General features: G+C 37.6%; 1 long non-coding RNA gene across 1 annotated transcript in view; it reads right to left on the bottom strand.

The window, feature by feature from the left end:
- LOC145675465 (uncharacterized) overlaps nucleotides 1-16,734 on the bottom strand; it is a 451,851-nt gene that overhangs the window by 310,942 nt on the left and 124,175 nt on the right. The window contains exon 2 of the long non-coding RNA XR_014129124.1: nucleotides 15,464-15,528. This is a non-coding gene — a long non-coding RNA (uncharacterized LOC145675465). The remainder of the gene's footprint in view (nucleotides 1-15,463; nucleotides 15,529-16,734) is intronic.

The following is a 16,734-nucleotide window of genomic DNA, read 5'->3' as shown; positions in this document are numbered from 1 at the left end:
AGGAATTAGATTTCTGGGCTTCCGGCATCTATGGCCATGTTAGCCCGTCATTAGGATTAGGATTAGGAATTAGATTTCTTGGCTTTCGGCAGTTAAAGCCTTCTTAGCCCGTCATGTATGAGGGATGATTGTCCCTCGGAGATTACACTGCCCGGGGAATTTGGAAGGAAGAAAGCTACCTGGAACTATTATGGTGTGAATGAGAAAAACCCAGGAAAACCCCACTCAGGATGGTTGGTCTGAAGAAGCAATTACACCTTTTCGACTAAGTGTCCCCACCGTGAATCGAACTCGCAACCGCTCGCATGAAAAGTGCGATTGTTAGCGACTACGCTACGCAGGGCCGTCCCGAGACGACAGTGACGGATCCAGCCCAGGGCTCGGGGCCTACCCCTCCGGTTTTTTGAGTGACAAAAGTAATTTAAGCTATTATTACAAGTTTACAGTAAACTCACGATATACCTATCATAGTCTGCAGGGGCGGATCCAGGGTCGACTTCTGGGGGAGGCGGTGGGTTGTCATACTGCTACTTTTAGGGGCTCCAAACTTCGGGATGGGTTTTATTTATATATATAAAATAAGAAAGTTTCCTCTTCTGGGGGGGCGATCGCCCCGATCGCCCCCCCTTGGATCCGCCCCTGATAGTCTGGGTTCTGGCTCCCCCACCCCCCAAGTTCTTACCTTCTAGATTCGACACTGCGAGACAAGATGCGACAGAGTTCTTCTAATAGAAACAGGTATAACGTCACAGGGTTATATCCTTTAAGTTAAACAGAGTCGGATAATCAGGACTATAGCATCCTAGGTTATACTTCTGAAAAATTTTATTTTACTCCTCAATAAAAAAAAAAAAAAAAAATGTGTTGTAAATTACAAGGATCAAATTGTCGTCAATAATGGACCTTGCATTCAGTCACAACTACAGAAAAACTAATTGTTAAATACAGGTTTATACGGCAGGATCACTCGAAAAGGAAAACAACAACAACAACAACACAGACGCCGATTCCGGGAGACGGGGAAAAAGTCCTGACTCCCTAAATTTTGCTATGGCCTATCTATTTCTGTTGAATACTCATTAATGTCCTGTTTCGATGATATCTGACAAACCTGAATGTCCTTACTTCCAAAAGCTACATAAAATTCAGCGACACTGGAAATGCATATTACAATCTGTAATACAGAAACGCCCACACAGAAAGTTCCTAGTACAATAAATAAATTTATCATGTAATATTTAAATAAGATGGAGGAGTGGGAGTCAAATATGCCGCCTCAAACTCAGCCTACCCAGTAGTGCACATAAGAATAACAGATGGCAGGACATCTACTCAGAAATACTGTCAAAAAATTCGTACACTAACAGAACTATTTTTGTAAAGTATTACAGGAAATATACCACGTTGTTCATTACTTGGTATAAATGTCAAATTTTCGGGTAAAGCTTTGCTTATAGAAAATAATAATAATAATAATAATAATAATAATAATAATAATAATAATAATAATAATAATAATAATAATAATAATAATAATAATAATAATAATAAACGCCCACTGTCAGTTACTAGATATTTTATACAGGGCCGTGCCATAGGGGGCGAAAAATTCGGGAGATAAAAAGGAAAAATTGCTTGGAATATATGTATGGGGGCGCCGTCGTATACTCTCGCCCCGGGCGCTGATTTTTCACTGCACGGCCCTGATTTTTAATAACCTAGGACGGGATAGCCTTGCTGATGAAATAACACGCTAACAGCAAAGTAGACCATATGAGTTGTTTTAACACTTTTTTGCTGTATAAAAGTTAATCTATGCGTAAGGATAAATTAATGAAAATGAATGAATATTAAAAATTTGTAGTATGAGAATGTGGGAGGAAAGGGACAATATCAAGGAAATCCATAGACATGATGTAGTCCACCACAAATTTACATTGCTTAGGATCAAACCTGAGGCTCTTAGCATCAGAGGCGAATACTCTACGAAAGCCATCGTGCCCCCCCCCCTTCACTTCCCCGAGAAACACACTTTCCGAAATTAGATCACCATTCCTTTTTCACTATACTTTTTTTTTTTTTTTTTTTTTAAAGAAACACCTTCGATTCTCATCTCTTACGCAGAATTATTGAACTCAGACCGCCAAGTTACGAAGCTAGAATGTAACCGTTCATTTCTGACCGTTCAGTAATACTTATTTTTCTACAGATCACAAATAATGTAGTTGAAGGGAGGGACGCTTAACTCAGAAGGATATATATATTTTCTTGACGACAAAAAGAAAAAGAAACTCCAATATCGCTACCACGAATTTCTCACCCGGTTCCTGGATGTGAAGCCCCGAGTTATGGCAAATGCCATCCTTGGCAGTATATTTCAATTCCATTTTATTGCAATTTGAATAGTAGGAGGTTTTGTAGTTGTGAAAGACTATTTACGAATAGACACCATTGGGAAGTAATTTCACTTTCGATCACTAAACAGAAATGGCGCTGACATCGCGTGTGAGATGAAAAGATATTTACTGCCTTCTAACGTTATAAGGTGTCAATCTCACCCACTGGGTCCAACATACAGAACCTTTATACACGTGGGAAAGTCGAACGTTCTATCTGTATGGTACTGTCAGATATGGGACACTAGATCACATAAATGGGATGCTGAACATAGACATGCGAATAGGAAATAGGAATTTATAGAGGGAAAAAAAGAATCACAACTACTTTAAGAAAACAACAAAACATAGGAGTAGAACAAGAAGTAAAAACTAGTAGATAATTCTTCTTTCTTTTACATTGCCAAAAGATCTTAAATTATTCTCTAAGCATTAGCAGGTAAAGAATAGTCATGTAATAATAATAAAATGAAATATATTATTAAAATTTACATAAGATCTTAAGCACCGTAAGCTTGATATCAATGATAAATTTAAGACTCTTAGTTCCGGCCTTAGGTACGTCAAATGTCCTCTGATTCTGGCTAAATTTGATTTTTTTTTAATAATAAATTTTTGTCAGTCATTTCACCCTACCTTAATAAGCAATTTCTAAATACATATTTTTCTTTCGTTATTGGATGGTACTCTTTTTTAAAATTCAGTTCGTGTAATAATATTATATATATTGTAAAACTTCGTCTCATATAGGATTTTGGGTAGAGCAGTTAATAAAAAGAGCGTCCGGAATCGACTCCCACTACCAGTTTTTATTATAAACTTCCTCTAAAAAAGTATTTTCACAAAATACTATACAAATTGATCTTTCTAGAATCAAGGTGAGTTATAGGTGGTCTTTGACCGTAAGGTCGTAGACAGGATCTCCAACAGAGCCCCGAAGCAGGCTAAGAGGAGTGGAATTAGGTGCCCAAAGTTCCGAAGCAAGCAGTGGGTAGGTTAGATGGCCAACAGAGCAGCCCGAAACAGGCTAAGCGGCTGAGGTTAGGATTCCCAGTCAGAGCCCCGAAGCAGGCTAAGCCAGGAGATAGGATAGACGTAGTCCCGAAGCAGACTAGAGGCCCTGGGGTTAGGTTATTCCTAAAGTCCCGAAGCAAACTAGAGGAGGGTCACCAGAAAACTGGTATCGAGTTCGTTCGTTCGTTGGTCTTGGCGTTGGTTGTTTCAAGTAACGAGCGTGGGCTCTTGCCTTGCATTGGTGGTTTACGGGTTTGGCTTTTGTGGTTCAGCGTATTTCGTTGTTGGAGGTTGCAACTGTCGCAGACCCTCCTGGGTAAAGAGTTGCCTTCGTCCATCCAATTTACATGGTTCCTTGGGTGGCGATGGCGCTGCTGCTCCGATGTCGTCTTCTGCTCCGTGGGAGGGGCCAGAAGCCATCGTCTGCATGTGATTATAGGTCCCTCTGGTGGGAGATCCTCTTGCCAAACCATGTGGTGGTGTTTGTAAACATTGATGCGTGGAATTGCTTGTTTACGACATCACATAGGATATTAATATATATATATATATATATATATATATATATATATATATATATATATATATATAATCATTTCTTTCCTGTTATTACGTACGTATTTCGCAATTCAAAAATATAAATAATAAAAGGTCCAAATACCTATTTACACTACTGTAAAATAACTGAAATAAAGAACTCATATTTCAATGTGAATATGCGTGTGAGATTTTAAAAGGCGGAGAAACGTTCGAAATAAGTAGCTAAATTTATTAAATAATGATACTGACAACATGAAATTTAATGTAGAATTTTGGAATTAACCATGTAAATATACACAGTTAAGTCACTCAAAACTTCTTGGAGATCGATGTACGAGGATAACTCGGAAAATAAGTCTCCCCTGGAGACTATGGACACAGGTGGTTAAGCAAGATAAAAAAAATATACTGTCGAAAAAAGAAAATGGCTTACTTTATTTTTTAAAAAAACCCTACGAACCAAGAATGTATTTGATTGGATGGATCTGATTTGGAAAGTAGATGTATTTATCATACTGCTTTCCATGTTAAAAAAAAAAAAAAGACGTAATGGCCAACTCAAGCCTACTTCAGCGCCATCTGCTAGCAATCGTCTGAACCACGTCCAGACTAGCGGCGTGCACGTGGTTGGTGCGCTGTGACGCCCTGTTCCTAACAGGCACATCAGATCTAACAGCCGTCACGTTTTGTTTTCACGTCACTCCCCAGTTTGCCTCACGACGCTCGGTGGACGCCGAAAATTTGGAAGCACCGACCGGGAATCGAACCCGGGACCATATGGACGCTCTAACCACTAGACCAGCGTTTCCCAACCGGTGTGCCGCGAGGAAATCGAAACAAAATTATTAATTCTATAGCAACCAAACTGCAAGACATAGGAAAAAAAATGTATATATTTGTATTTCACATTACTATGAAACTCTACCATGGAAAAAAATACTGTGATTGTAATATATTTATTCTATACCTATTACTGTGTAGCAGACAATATTTCGGCTCGTACACATTTCCACGGTTAGCTGCTATGTTACGCTTCAATTGAGAGTCATGCTAACACCAAGAAATGGGAAGCACTTGTAGGGTACGCGTGAAGTGAACGTTCGTAGAACACTCATTCGCACGTGAATCACAGAACAACACTTTGTTCAACAGCTGTGTTTGGCTTCGATGCATCGCAAGCTGTGATTGCAATAATATGCACCGGTTTTTGTTAAAACAGCAAAGTTAAGAGTACAAGACATTTGTTTGTTCGTTTGTTATTTAGTGATCTTCGTTCTTAGTGAAAGGTTGGATACAGTTTTCGAAAACGAAAGCGTATTTTTAAAACTCTGAGTCTAATATTTCATTGCAATTGTTTTCTATTTTAAAATTAGAATAAAAAATAAGCACAATGGATTAGCATAGGGAAAAACCAGTGATCGAGCTTTCATCTTTGTGAGAAGGAGATCAGTAATCACAGAAAAAAATACCATGGTATTATATTTGCAAATAATAATAATAATAATAATAATAATAATAATAATAATAATAATAATAATAATAATAATAATAATAATAATAATAATAATAATAATAATAATAATAATAATAATTATTATTATTATTATTATTATTATTATTATTATTATTATTATTATTATTATTATGAGTGTGCCGCGAGAATTCAAGTTACACCCGTAGTGTGCCGCAAGTTGAAAAAGGTTGGGAAACGCTGCACTAGACTATAGTTTTCCCTGTGGTTTAAAAGCCTTTTTTTTGTAATGTGTGTCCTGCGGACGGAAAAAATATCTTTCAAGCCTGTCTTCACTTCGTCATTGGTTTTAAAGTATTTCCGATGTGAGGTTATTTCAATGCTGGAAATAGATGGAAGCCGGTGGGCGTGAAGCCGGGACTAAACAGTGGATAGCAAGATCTCGCGTTGTCGTCCAAATGGAGAACACTATCCGCCTTATACAGAGTCGTTTTGGCGTACGATTAGCGTCATACTAAAAGGCCTGACTACTGCAGGAAACATATGTTAGTCGAACTCTTTAGTAAGGCACTAATCACGCGTCAGAACGAGTCTGCATAAGGTCCAAAGACCAAGGCGCTTCCTGCCGACAGCACATTTCAGTCTTGTCAGCACTTGACAATACCGCTGAGCATTGATGCTCCGGGTCACCGGGCACACAGTGGGTCGCGCATCCGAATTTTCTGCTACAACTAGAAACAAGTCTAGAAATTAAACCGTTTTGCGCGATGGTTAAAAGCTCTTCATCACATTCTAAATACCCAAAAATGAGACACATACCAACCAATAGACCTCGCTGAACTAAAAAAAAAAAAAAAAAAAATCATAGGTGGTTGATTAGAAGCGCACGCGAGACTTAATGGTACGTTGTCACGCAACATGAATATTGTAGCTGTCATTAAAAAAAAAGAAAAAAAGAAAGAAAACCCTACTATATTTCTCCATGTAAACATAATCTTGAAAGGGACATACAACATTTTTTTCATCTTGCATGGAGTTGATCCATGTACAACTTTCTTAGTCGTCTTGCTTGCTACCTGCTATCGCCCCCCGCTGACATAAAGGAAAATCCAGTTTCGCCGCTTGCTTCCGAAACAACGGATTCTTTTGGACAGGGAGGGAAAGTGTGCCAAAAGACACGTTTTTAATGAGGAGGTTCACTATTTGTCCACTAGAGTGCAGTGCTGCATGGGTGGAGATACAGTTCTTCCTTTGAGGAAGTTGTAACATGTAAATAGTAAATAGAAAGATCGGATTATAAGATTTTTCTTATGATAGCTACAAGATTCATGTAAAATGGAAACGTGGTCTAAGATTGTCATGTTTCGAAAATATATCCCTGTCTCGTTCCGAGGAATTTTGTCGTTCGAATTTCGGGACTTGACAAAATACGGTGTAAACATAATTGAAAATTCGAAGTGTGGGAAAATGAAACAATTTGATCAATATGTAGAAAACTTGATAAATTATGATGGAGACAAATCTCAATCTGACAAGACAAGGACGATGAACAGACGTGTCGAAGTAATATTTCCCTACCTTATTGTGCTATTTGAGTTTGAGGTTAACAGACTCCTTATGTTTTTTTTTTTTTTTAATTTTGTTTGGGTGTTTATCAGTCGCGCCCCCACTTTTTCGCATTTTGCAAAATATCATGAAAGTATAAAATTAATCCTAAAATTACTCTATGTAATTATTTAGTAGTTAGAAAATACCACTGAGTGGCACAGTTAGTGTTACGGATATGTTCCCTATTCTTCAATTCAATTGATTTTTTTTGGCTTAGATCAGTGGTTCTCAAACTTTCCGATAACGTGGACCCCCTGTTCATTCGTAAAGTGATCTGCGGACCCCTTTGCAAAGTTACCTGAAATTTCACATTGTATTAAAAAATATACTAATTAGCATTACCACTGACAAGAAAAAGATCAAGAAAAATAAGTAATTTATTCTAAAGATATGTACATTATTGTTTCCTAGTGAATGAAATTTCAATTGAAAATACAGTAACTTTCAAGACTGAAAATCATTTTCTTTTTTTAAAGGAAATCCACATGATGAACAATGTTCTCAAATATGTGGTCACTAATGTAAGGAATCAAATGCTTTGTGTTTTTTCCATAATTGCATTGAAATCTGGAAGAAGTTTTGTGACCATCAATCTTAGGTCCTATTCCGCATTAAGACAATTTCACTTTAAGGTTTTAATACTGAAACGAGCAAAAACGGCTTGCTCACATAAGCAAGTGGTAGGGAAAGACACCAAATGTTGCAATGCTTTTTTAGACAACTCTTCATACTTACAATGCACACGCTACCAAAAGCTACAAAGTTCATTTTCTTTGAAAACATTTTCCCATGAAGTATTACAGGATAGTTCTATTGGCTGTTCTTGTTCTGTATTAGAGAGATTCATATACCTTGTACGTATGTAATGGATTTTTACATTAGTGAAAGGATTTTCAATTCAACCATTATTAGCTTGTGGGACAGGAAAATATTCTAGAAAACTTGCAGCTAATGCTTTCAAGTGTTCTGCAAGTATTTTGTGCATTTCAGCATAGAGTTTTCCACCTCAAGAATCAATAAAATTCGTGAGCATTGGAAATGAATAGTTAATTGTTTTGTACTTGTACTGCCTACAGCTGCAGTTCCTTAATCTTAAAAATACTTCTTGAATAACAGCTGTGAGTTCCATTTTCTTACAACACATTTCAACTTTTAGGCCTCGTGGATCCCATGGCTCGGTCTCACAGATCCCCAAGGGTCCGCGGACACCACTCTGAAAACCACTGGCTTAGATGACAGAACTAAGCATGAACGAAGACCACCTCAAATCACTGGTTAGTTTTCACTTCTGAAATATATACAGGTTCATACTGTTTAAAATGTTACATACTTTTCAGGGTATTATTATTATTATTATTATTATTATTATTATTATTATTAATAATAATAATAATAATAATAATAATAATAATAATAATAATAATAATAATAATAATAATAATAATAATGTCCAGTAGCATATCACAGGAGTCTTGTAAGTAAAAATTCTTACGTGCATATATATAAAGATGCTTTTAAAATATCTGATTTTTAATATTAATTTTATAATACAATATACGTAATGATAAATCAATATTTCTTTAGCAAGGCAATTAGGGATGCGCACGAGACGAGTCGAGACAGGATTTTCCTGACAAAATTCGAGTCGAGACACGGCTCCTCCAATAGACAAAATATACATTTTTCGAGTCGAGACATCACTTTTACAGCACATTTTCGAGACGAGACAGCCACAAATCTTGTCTCGTGCGCATCCCTAAAGGCAATTTGTTTCTTGCTTTTTTTCTCCTTCCCTCACGGGCGAAAGTAAGCTGCTGTTTGTTTGTTTTCAAAAGGAATTCAGAGTTCGACAAATACTGAGTTTAATAACAACACACACATATAGTACATTGATTACATAATGTTCTTCAGAATACTAATCATGATATCAAAATGTTCTATAAACCTCTACTAAATTCATGGATAAACTTTGTGAAAAAAATCTAGAGGATATTTTCACTTAATCCTCTGAATACTAATGGATAAAAACAATTAATTCGATACATTACTGAAGCACTGAATTAATACATGCCTCTCAACTTTCGAAAGTATTATACAGGGTGGCCCAAAAGTAGGCATACAGTCCCATACAGATAAACTCATTGCTTTTTATATCATTTCTTATTTTTATCCATCAGATAGACTTACAAGTAGACCTCACCACTTCGCCGTTGCGTTAGCAAAAGGAAACAACTACTGTCCTAGAGTAGGGTTGAATATAAAATATTGACAAAAATTTTAGCTGCTAATGAGCACTAGAAATATGGGAAAACGAAATAGAAACACGAATGTGGGAAAGCCAAGTACAATATAATTTGATAGTTGCAAGACCGATATTTTTCTGAAATAGATGGAGGAACAATAGACTAATATTTGAATTTTAAAATATTAAAGGATTTAATAATGAGTTAAAATCAATTTTGAGAGAAAGTGTACCAGTCAACGTTTCTAGCATCAGCAACAATGCCCAGTACTACTACATAACTGTCATACGACTGAGTCTGACTGGAATTTTGAGGTAGCAATAGGTAACGAACTGCTTGAGGTTGAACATCTATCAGTAGTGCGATGTTGAGGAACAAATAGTTGAAACCAAGTTGAACGAAAACTTGAAGAAAAATGTGAACCTCTTGTCAATATTGAAACCATAAAATTCACTTCAATTTTCTCGAAGTGACACGTTTATAAACATACCGTACACAAATCAAAATGGGGAAAAAAACATACAATCTTTATATAATTTAACCACGAAAATAAAAGGCAAGAAGAAAATAAGAAAAAAGATATTGGAAAATATCACTGTAAAAATATATATATATATATGTATAGCTGAAAGTGTAATATCTTGAGCACTGAGATTTATGTCTTACAGATGAACTTTTTTGTATAGTAGTCGTTCTGCGTACAAGACAATCTTCTGTAAATTTGTAGTAGTTGTATGAACCAAACCAGAAGGAAACACTACTTCCTACCCTCTTACCCCCTCCAGAAGAAGAGATAGTGGTTTTCCATATGTCCTCCCTGTTTCTCTTATACTCGTAAAATTTTATTCCCTTCCATTTCGATTTTAAACGCATTTTCTTAGCCGACAATTTAACTCTCCTTGACACGGAATTGCTCGTAGAGAGACGGTGGGTGGGGGAAAAAGAATATAATTTCTTTCTTTCTCTTTTCTCTTGGGATATCGATTGCATTTGAGTTTGTTCTTTTCATTGGGTCTGAGTTCCTATTTCCATACTGGATATATATAAGTGTGTGTGTGTGTGTGTGTATTTTTCTATATGAGAAGTGCTTTTTTCTTAAGACAGAAGAAGAAGTAGGGAAGCTCGAAAGCTAACATGCAAAAACTTTCTTCTGTCACTCAAGATGCCAACTTTCCTCTCTTCTCAATTTCAATTGCTTTCTCTTCTTTCCATATATATCCATTTCTATTATATTATTTTTCTCTTTTCTTTTCTTTTATTTATTCTACCCTGGCATTCACACTATAAAAGCATGTTCTGCGGCACTGGGGCTCCAGGATTTTCGAAAAGAGTGGCCAACATTTCGGTTGCGTTTCTTGACCGATATTTCAAACCCGCACCTCATTAACCTCTCGGAAGTTAAAAGACAATTCTTACAAACGTAGGCACAGATTCACCTGTCGACTTTTCTATTCCCGATTTATCACTTTATTTCGGATATGATGCTTCAAATGCCGGCAGTGACGTAACCAATGAGCGCCAAACGGGGCTCGGGCGCCGGATAGAGGGGCGTAAAATTGGGCACATATCTGTTTTCACTATAAGTCCAGGAAAGGAGTTTTAGCAAACTAAAGATCATTTAAAAAATACCTCAGAAACTTAACATGAAGGACAATAACGACTCACCAACGTTAGGATCATATTCATAGAATACAAGTTAGCTTCAAAGCTATCTTTTGAGGTCTTTGTAAAAAACTTTTGCAGCCAAAAGAGACCGGAAAGTTACATTTAAGAGATTCCGCAAAATGTTCGTTACGTTTATAATACTCGATGCAACAGCTTGGCTGTCATAATTAAGTATTCTACACTAAAGCAATAGACTGATCATTCATTCTACATATATACACATCCAGACATAATTCACAAACATTTTTTATTAGCAGTTATTATGATCAGACTATAACAATATGTCAAGCACGCTACTCACAGATTATTTGGCAATCAAATACTAATTAGTTTGGTGTTTTATCTTGTACTAAACATTAAATTATGTACTGCAATGTTGAAATCAAGCTTGAAGAAAAAAATGGAATAAGAGAGTTACTCTGTGATGGAAATATTAGCTGTATTCGGGGAGCATTTTGGTTTGGTTGGTCAGGGGTTGGGGGGGGCGCTAAGACGAGTTCTTGCCTCGGGCGACAACTAGCTTAATTGCGTCGCTGAATGCCGGACCTGATCTACCTCCTGGAGCTTCAAAAAACCCATTTTTAAAATTATGTCCCTGATCTATCTCCTAGATTTAACAATTCCTGAAGAAGAATTCCTGTAGAAATACCACATGTCCAGGGCCGTGCCGTAGAAAATCAGCGCCCGGGGCGAGAGTATACGGCGGCGCCCCCATACATATGTTCCAAGCATTTTTCCTATCTTTTTCCTTTTTTCTCCCGAAATTTTCGCTCCCCCCGGGCGCGGCCCTACATATGTCTTCAGTGATTTCTTAAAACCTGCCTTTGATTCATCACTGGAAATTTGAAAACCACTACTGACTCACTTAGCGGACGCTAACCGAGTCCTGGAAATGAATGCCTGAGTATTCTACTGGGAACACCTGCGAACTGGAATTTGCTTGTGAGCAATCGGTTCTATTAGCACTGTTGTTTCGTCGAAATTGAATCATAATCATATAAATATTCTATAAATTCATTTCATCTTGAGATAAAGCACACATTTTGAAAACAAGTTTCAAAAGACATGACAATAAGTGAAAAATGGCTTAACAATTGGTGGGTGTATTGCAATGTCTGGGAAGCTCAAGCGAAAAAAAACCGTGCTTATTCTCGATTCAGATAGTGCTATTTGAATCACGTACCTAATAATAAATGAAATACTAGAGTATTTACTTGAGACTAATGATGCTGCACATCTGTAAAGGAAAGTTCGTTCCCGCTTCCAACTGATGGTCATAGTCAACGTTCCATAAGTAGATAACCTTAACCATCTATGAAAACAAAACTGACCTTGAAATCAAGCCTACGTTTCGAAATTTACGGAACAAAAGTATCTCGTGAATGAAACAAGCTTTTGCCTATGGATATAAAATCTTACTTAAACAAAATTTGCAGCTTTCTTTCTTTCAAAAGCTCCAAAATGGCATTTATACAAGGATAAGCATACGAATCACTTTTAGATTTCTCTTGCAAGGGTTACTAATAAAATGTTGCGATAAAAAGCCATCTTACCTACCATGGTTCAGAACGTTGGCTTAGTTGGTTGGACCCGTAGTTTAACGTCTCTTTCAGCAGTTAAGATGTGGACCTATTGCTTAACATGAATTCAAACCACATGAGCTCCCACTGAGAATGGTAACATTTCAGTGCCAATTAATACTATGTGACATCGATACACTATATAATATACGGTCTCTCTCTCTCTCTCTCTCTCTCTCTATATATATATATATATATATATATATATATATATATATATATATACAGTGGCGTATTTACGATTTTGTTTCGGGGCCTTTGCTAACTTTCGGGGTAGGGGGGCGCGGTGGCTCAGTGGTAGAGCGTCCACCTCTGGTGCTTGGGGTCCCGGGTTCGATCCCAACCCCCGCCATGTGAACTTTGTGGTGGACAAACACCGTGCTCGTGGGTTTTCTCGGGGTTCTCCCGTTTCCTCCCACTTTCTTCATTCCACCATTTCACTCATCTCTCATCATCACCGTCTCCTTTAGCCTAACCGGCATAACCGTGGGACGTAAAACTCAAAGATTTCATTTTATTTCATTTTTCAACTTTCGGGGAGGCTTTGCCTGAAAATGTGAAAATTATATGTTCAGTGGCGGATCAGGGAGGGGCTAAACCATAGTTTCCAGCTTTATCCAGTGTAAAACAGGATTGAAGTCCATTTTATCCTGTGTATACCTGAGCGTCAAGGGGGCTATAGCTAAGTATTAGGTAGTCTAAAAAGTAATGAGCCTCTTGCGCACGAGATGACGTTCGTCTCCGAAATTCCAGGGCAGACGAGTCGCAGCGCGTCGGTTTAAACGTCATTTGACAGCGGACAGTTGAAGCTAGTAGATGTGTGGCAGAATTTTTATAATGAGACATAAGGTATGGCCCGTAACGATGAGTGAAATTCTCGCAAAACTGCGCTATATTTTACAATTTAACCCTTTGACGCGCCATAGCATATACGTTATGCCACGGTCAAATGCCCCTTATTACACTCCTCTCAGAGATCCGTTCTTTATTGAGACTGCTTTTTTAATTTTATTTTTTAAAAGTTGTCAGAGAGGAAAAAACTCTCTATTGTTTGCTGACAAGCAAGGACGGGGTGTTGACGTCACATCTAAATATATTTCTCTGAGTTATAAACGTGTTTCTCACACAACTAAAAATATTCGATTGTTTCGTTGTAAATCAAGAATAAAAGGTAAATTGTAATAGCCTTACAAATATACGGTTTACAGTACATGACCATAGATAATGAACTGACTCTTATCACCTCCTCCCTTTTAATCTCCTATTTACTCACAGAAGTCAGAAAACTTTTATCTTCGCTTTGCAGTTGTGTTGAAAGAAAGCGTCCCGAATTATCTCAAATTTTCCTTTTCGCGTACGTCCAGTGATCGAAGTGAAACGTTATGCGGTGGTATACCATACCGCCTCTGGTTTTTCAGTGATCAAGACACCGTCATTACAGAGTAGATGATAAATACCTTCAATAAATCCATTTTTATATGCTGTAATTGACGAATAGCTTTGCACTTAAAAAGATTTTATTTGTTATGTAAAAAATAATTTCTAAATTGACAACGACATTTTTATCTTTTTCCAACTTTTTGTTTTTAAAAATGAGGGTCTACAAAGAAGTTCATCTAGTTTATATTTTGATGTGCCATATTGAATTGTTTCTTTGTTATGTATGTATGTGTCTTCTTGCCTTAATGCCTGTCCTATTTTGAGCATAAGCATTTGTCCGCTGTGGCGACAGATCTTCCGAGGATTCGGAATACCCCTCAGCCGAGTGGGCATCCGAGAGTTTTCCCGCAGGAAATTGTTAATATAAAAATATTTTTTTGAGGGTTTTTGTCTATAATTCTCTATAATACAACATAAGACGATATTCTTTTATTATTATTATTATTATTATTATTATTATTATTATTTAGAGAATTGTTGGCGGGGGATCAAAGTTTCTGCATGTTCGCCCCCTGCCCCGTAACTGTAACGAAGCTCTCCAATGATTTTCATTAGGCAACATCCCTTCACTGTGTTTCAATATTTAGACAACCGGTATGTCAAGTCAAAATCGTAATAAAACATACTGCCTCTGGTTTTTCTCGCAGTGAGGTAAATGGGTGTTATGCACATGCAAGCAGCCGGGACCATCTATGGCCACAAATGATGACAACATTGAGCGTGTACGTGACATGATTCTCTTAGACACAGGGGCGGATCCATGGCGGCGATCGGGGCGATCTCCCCCCACAGGAGAGGAAACTTTCTTATTTTATATATAAATAACACCCATTTTAGAGTTTGGAACTCTTAAAAGCAGCAGTATTACAAACCCATCGCCCCCCTTCCAGAAGTCCGTCCTGGATCCGCCCCTGCTTAGACGGACGAGTGACTATTGACGAAGTGACACTTCGTCTGGAAATTAGTCATGGTTCCTGACCGACCACAAAAACCGGATCACTGCTCGTTGTTCCTCTTTGGTATAAACTTCTAATGATCTATCTGCAACAAAAGGAAGAAATGGAAAAATTACGATCAAACTTTCATAGCATTACCACAACAGCTTAACAATAAAATAAACAAGGACAGAAGTCAGTATGAACAATGTGAGAAGAGTTATGTCAAAATTGCGGATAATTTTTGACTCACCCTCGTACATTAGCTATATTGTTGCTATGTGAATTTCGTTAACAAAGTACACTCTACGAGTACTAACAATCTGTGAAATTACTTTCAAACTGAAACGAAAAAAGAAACATCGCCACATTAAAGCTGTAAGTTTATCAACAACATTCGTAGCTTTCTCAGTTTGTGTTAAAATTTGTTTATTAGGCCACACAAGAATATAATTGTTTCATTATTATTGTTGTTTTAAACAGGATATTTTTTTACAATATTAGAACGAGAATTAATAAAAACAAGTTAATGTTATAAATGTATACAAAACAACGAAAATTACATCCTTACCTTTTAGGAAGACTGGAACAAATTGACCTCCGAAATTAAGGCACACGACCGTACGAAGTTCAGTTCTGCAACAAAAATAAAGGCTAATCTGAACACATACTGAGATACCAGAACACCCAAAGTTTAAAATGGCATGCATCTTACAACAATAAACATTTAAAAAATTCTGTTAATGTCAATAAACATCTAAAATGTGTGTCCCTTTCTATGAAACAACGTATAGGAAGCAGTAGCGTACGCAGAAATTTATTTCGGGAGGGGTCCAAACTCAATATGAGGGTACTTTATATTAAAATTCCTAAAATTAGGCTAAACTTAAATAAAAGTCGAAATTTCGGGAAGTGGGGGGGTCCGGAGCCCCCAGGACCCACCCCCTGCGTACGTCTCTGATAGGAAGATTTTACATTTGCAGTGGAAAAAATGGAATGGAAGTTCAGAACACTCAACGAGTTCCTCCTTCAGCAGTGTCGGATCTAGCCCGGGGCCGGGAGCCCTAAGCCCTCTCAGTTTTTGAGTGACAAAAATAACTGAAGCTATTATTTCTATATTTTTGAAAGTTTATAGTAAACTCATGGTATACCTATCAGTGTCTCGGTTCTAGCTTTTTAGCCTCAGTGTTTTTTACCTTCTAGATCCGCAACAGTCATTCAGTCCCTAAATCGCTGAAACGCCGCGTTTTCACACCAAACTTCACATTTAAAAAGGTAGAAAAAACGTGGGAACCAAATCTTGAGGATGTCATCTTTTAAGTCAGAAACTATTTCACAGACAACGCATAGTGTGCAGATGAATTGCCTTGCAACAAGAACCAAATACTATTGTGTGATCATTTCATTCTGACATGTTGCGTAAGACGCAGACATGCCTACAGGGTCCATTATGAAAGTAATGCGCATGATTTTATTGTGACGTGACTATCCATGGTAGCGCGATAAAACCAGTCGGGCGATGTGGTGGTGCGGGTCTGCTCTTCCAACGCAGCCGGTAGCCAGTTTGCTCCGAGCAGTGTGAGCGGAAAGACGTGCCTCCGCCTGACGTGTTGTTTTCGACTTTGTAACACGGCGTGATGGCGCGTTCGCTTGAATACCGATATGCCATTAAGTTTTGCGTGAAGCTGGGAAAGAATGAAACCGAAATATTCCAGATGCTTCAAGAGGTCTTCAAGGACGACTGTCTTTCAAGATCACACTCCGTTAGGTGGCACAAGGCGTTCAACGAAGGCTGGGAGGAGGTCGCCGGCGAACCCGTTCCGGACGCCCACAACTTCGAGA

Source organism: Thermobia domestica, chromosome 18, assembly GCF_964235325.1.
Source record: "Thermobia domestica chromosome 18, izTheDome1.hap1.1, whole genome shotgun sequence".
In the NCBI taxonomy this organism is placed as follows: domain Eukaryota; kingdom Metazoa; phylum Arthropoda; class Insecta; order Zygentoma; family Lepismatidae; genus Thermobia; species Thermobia domestica.
The sequence above is the reverse complement of the archived record's forward strand: the minus strand, read 5'-3'. Positions and strand labels throughout refer to the sequence as shown.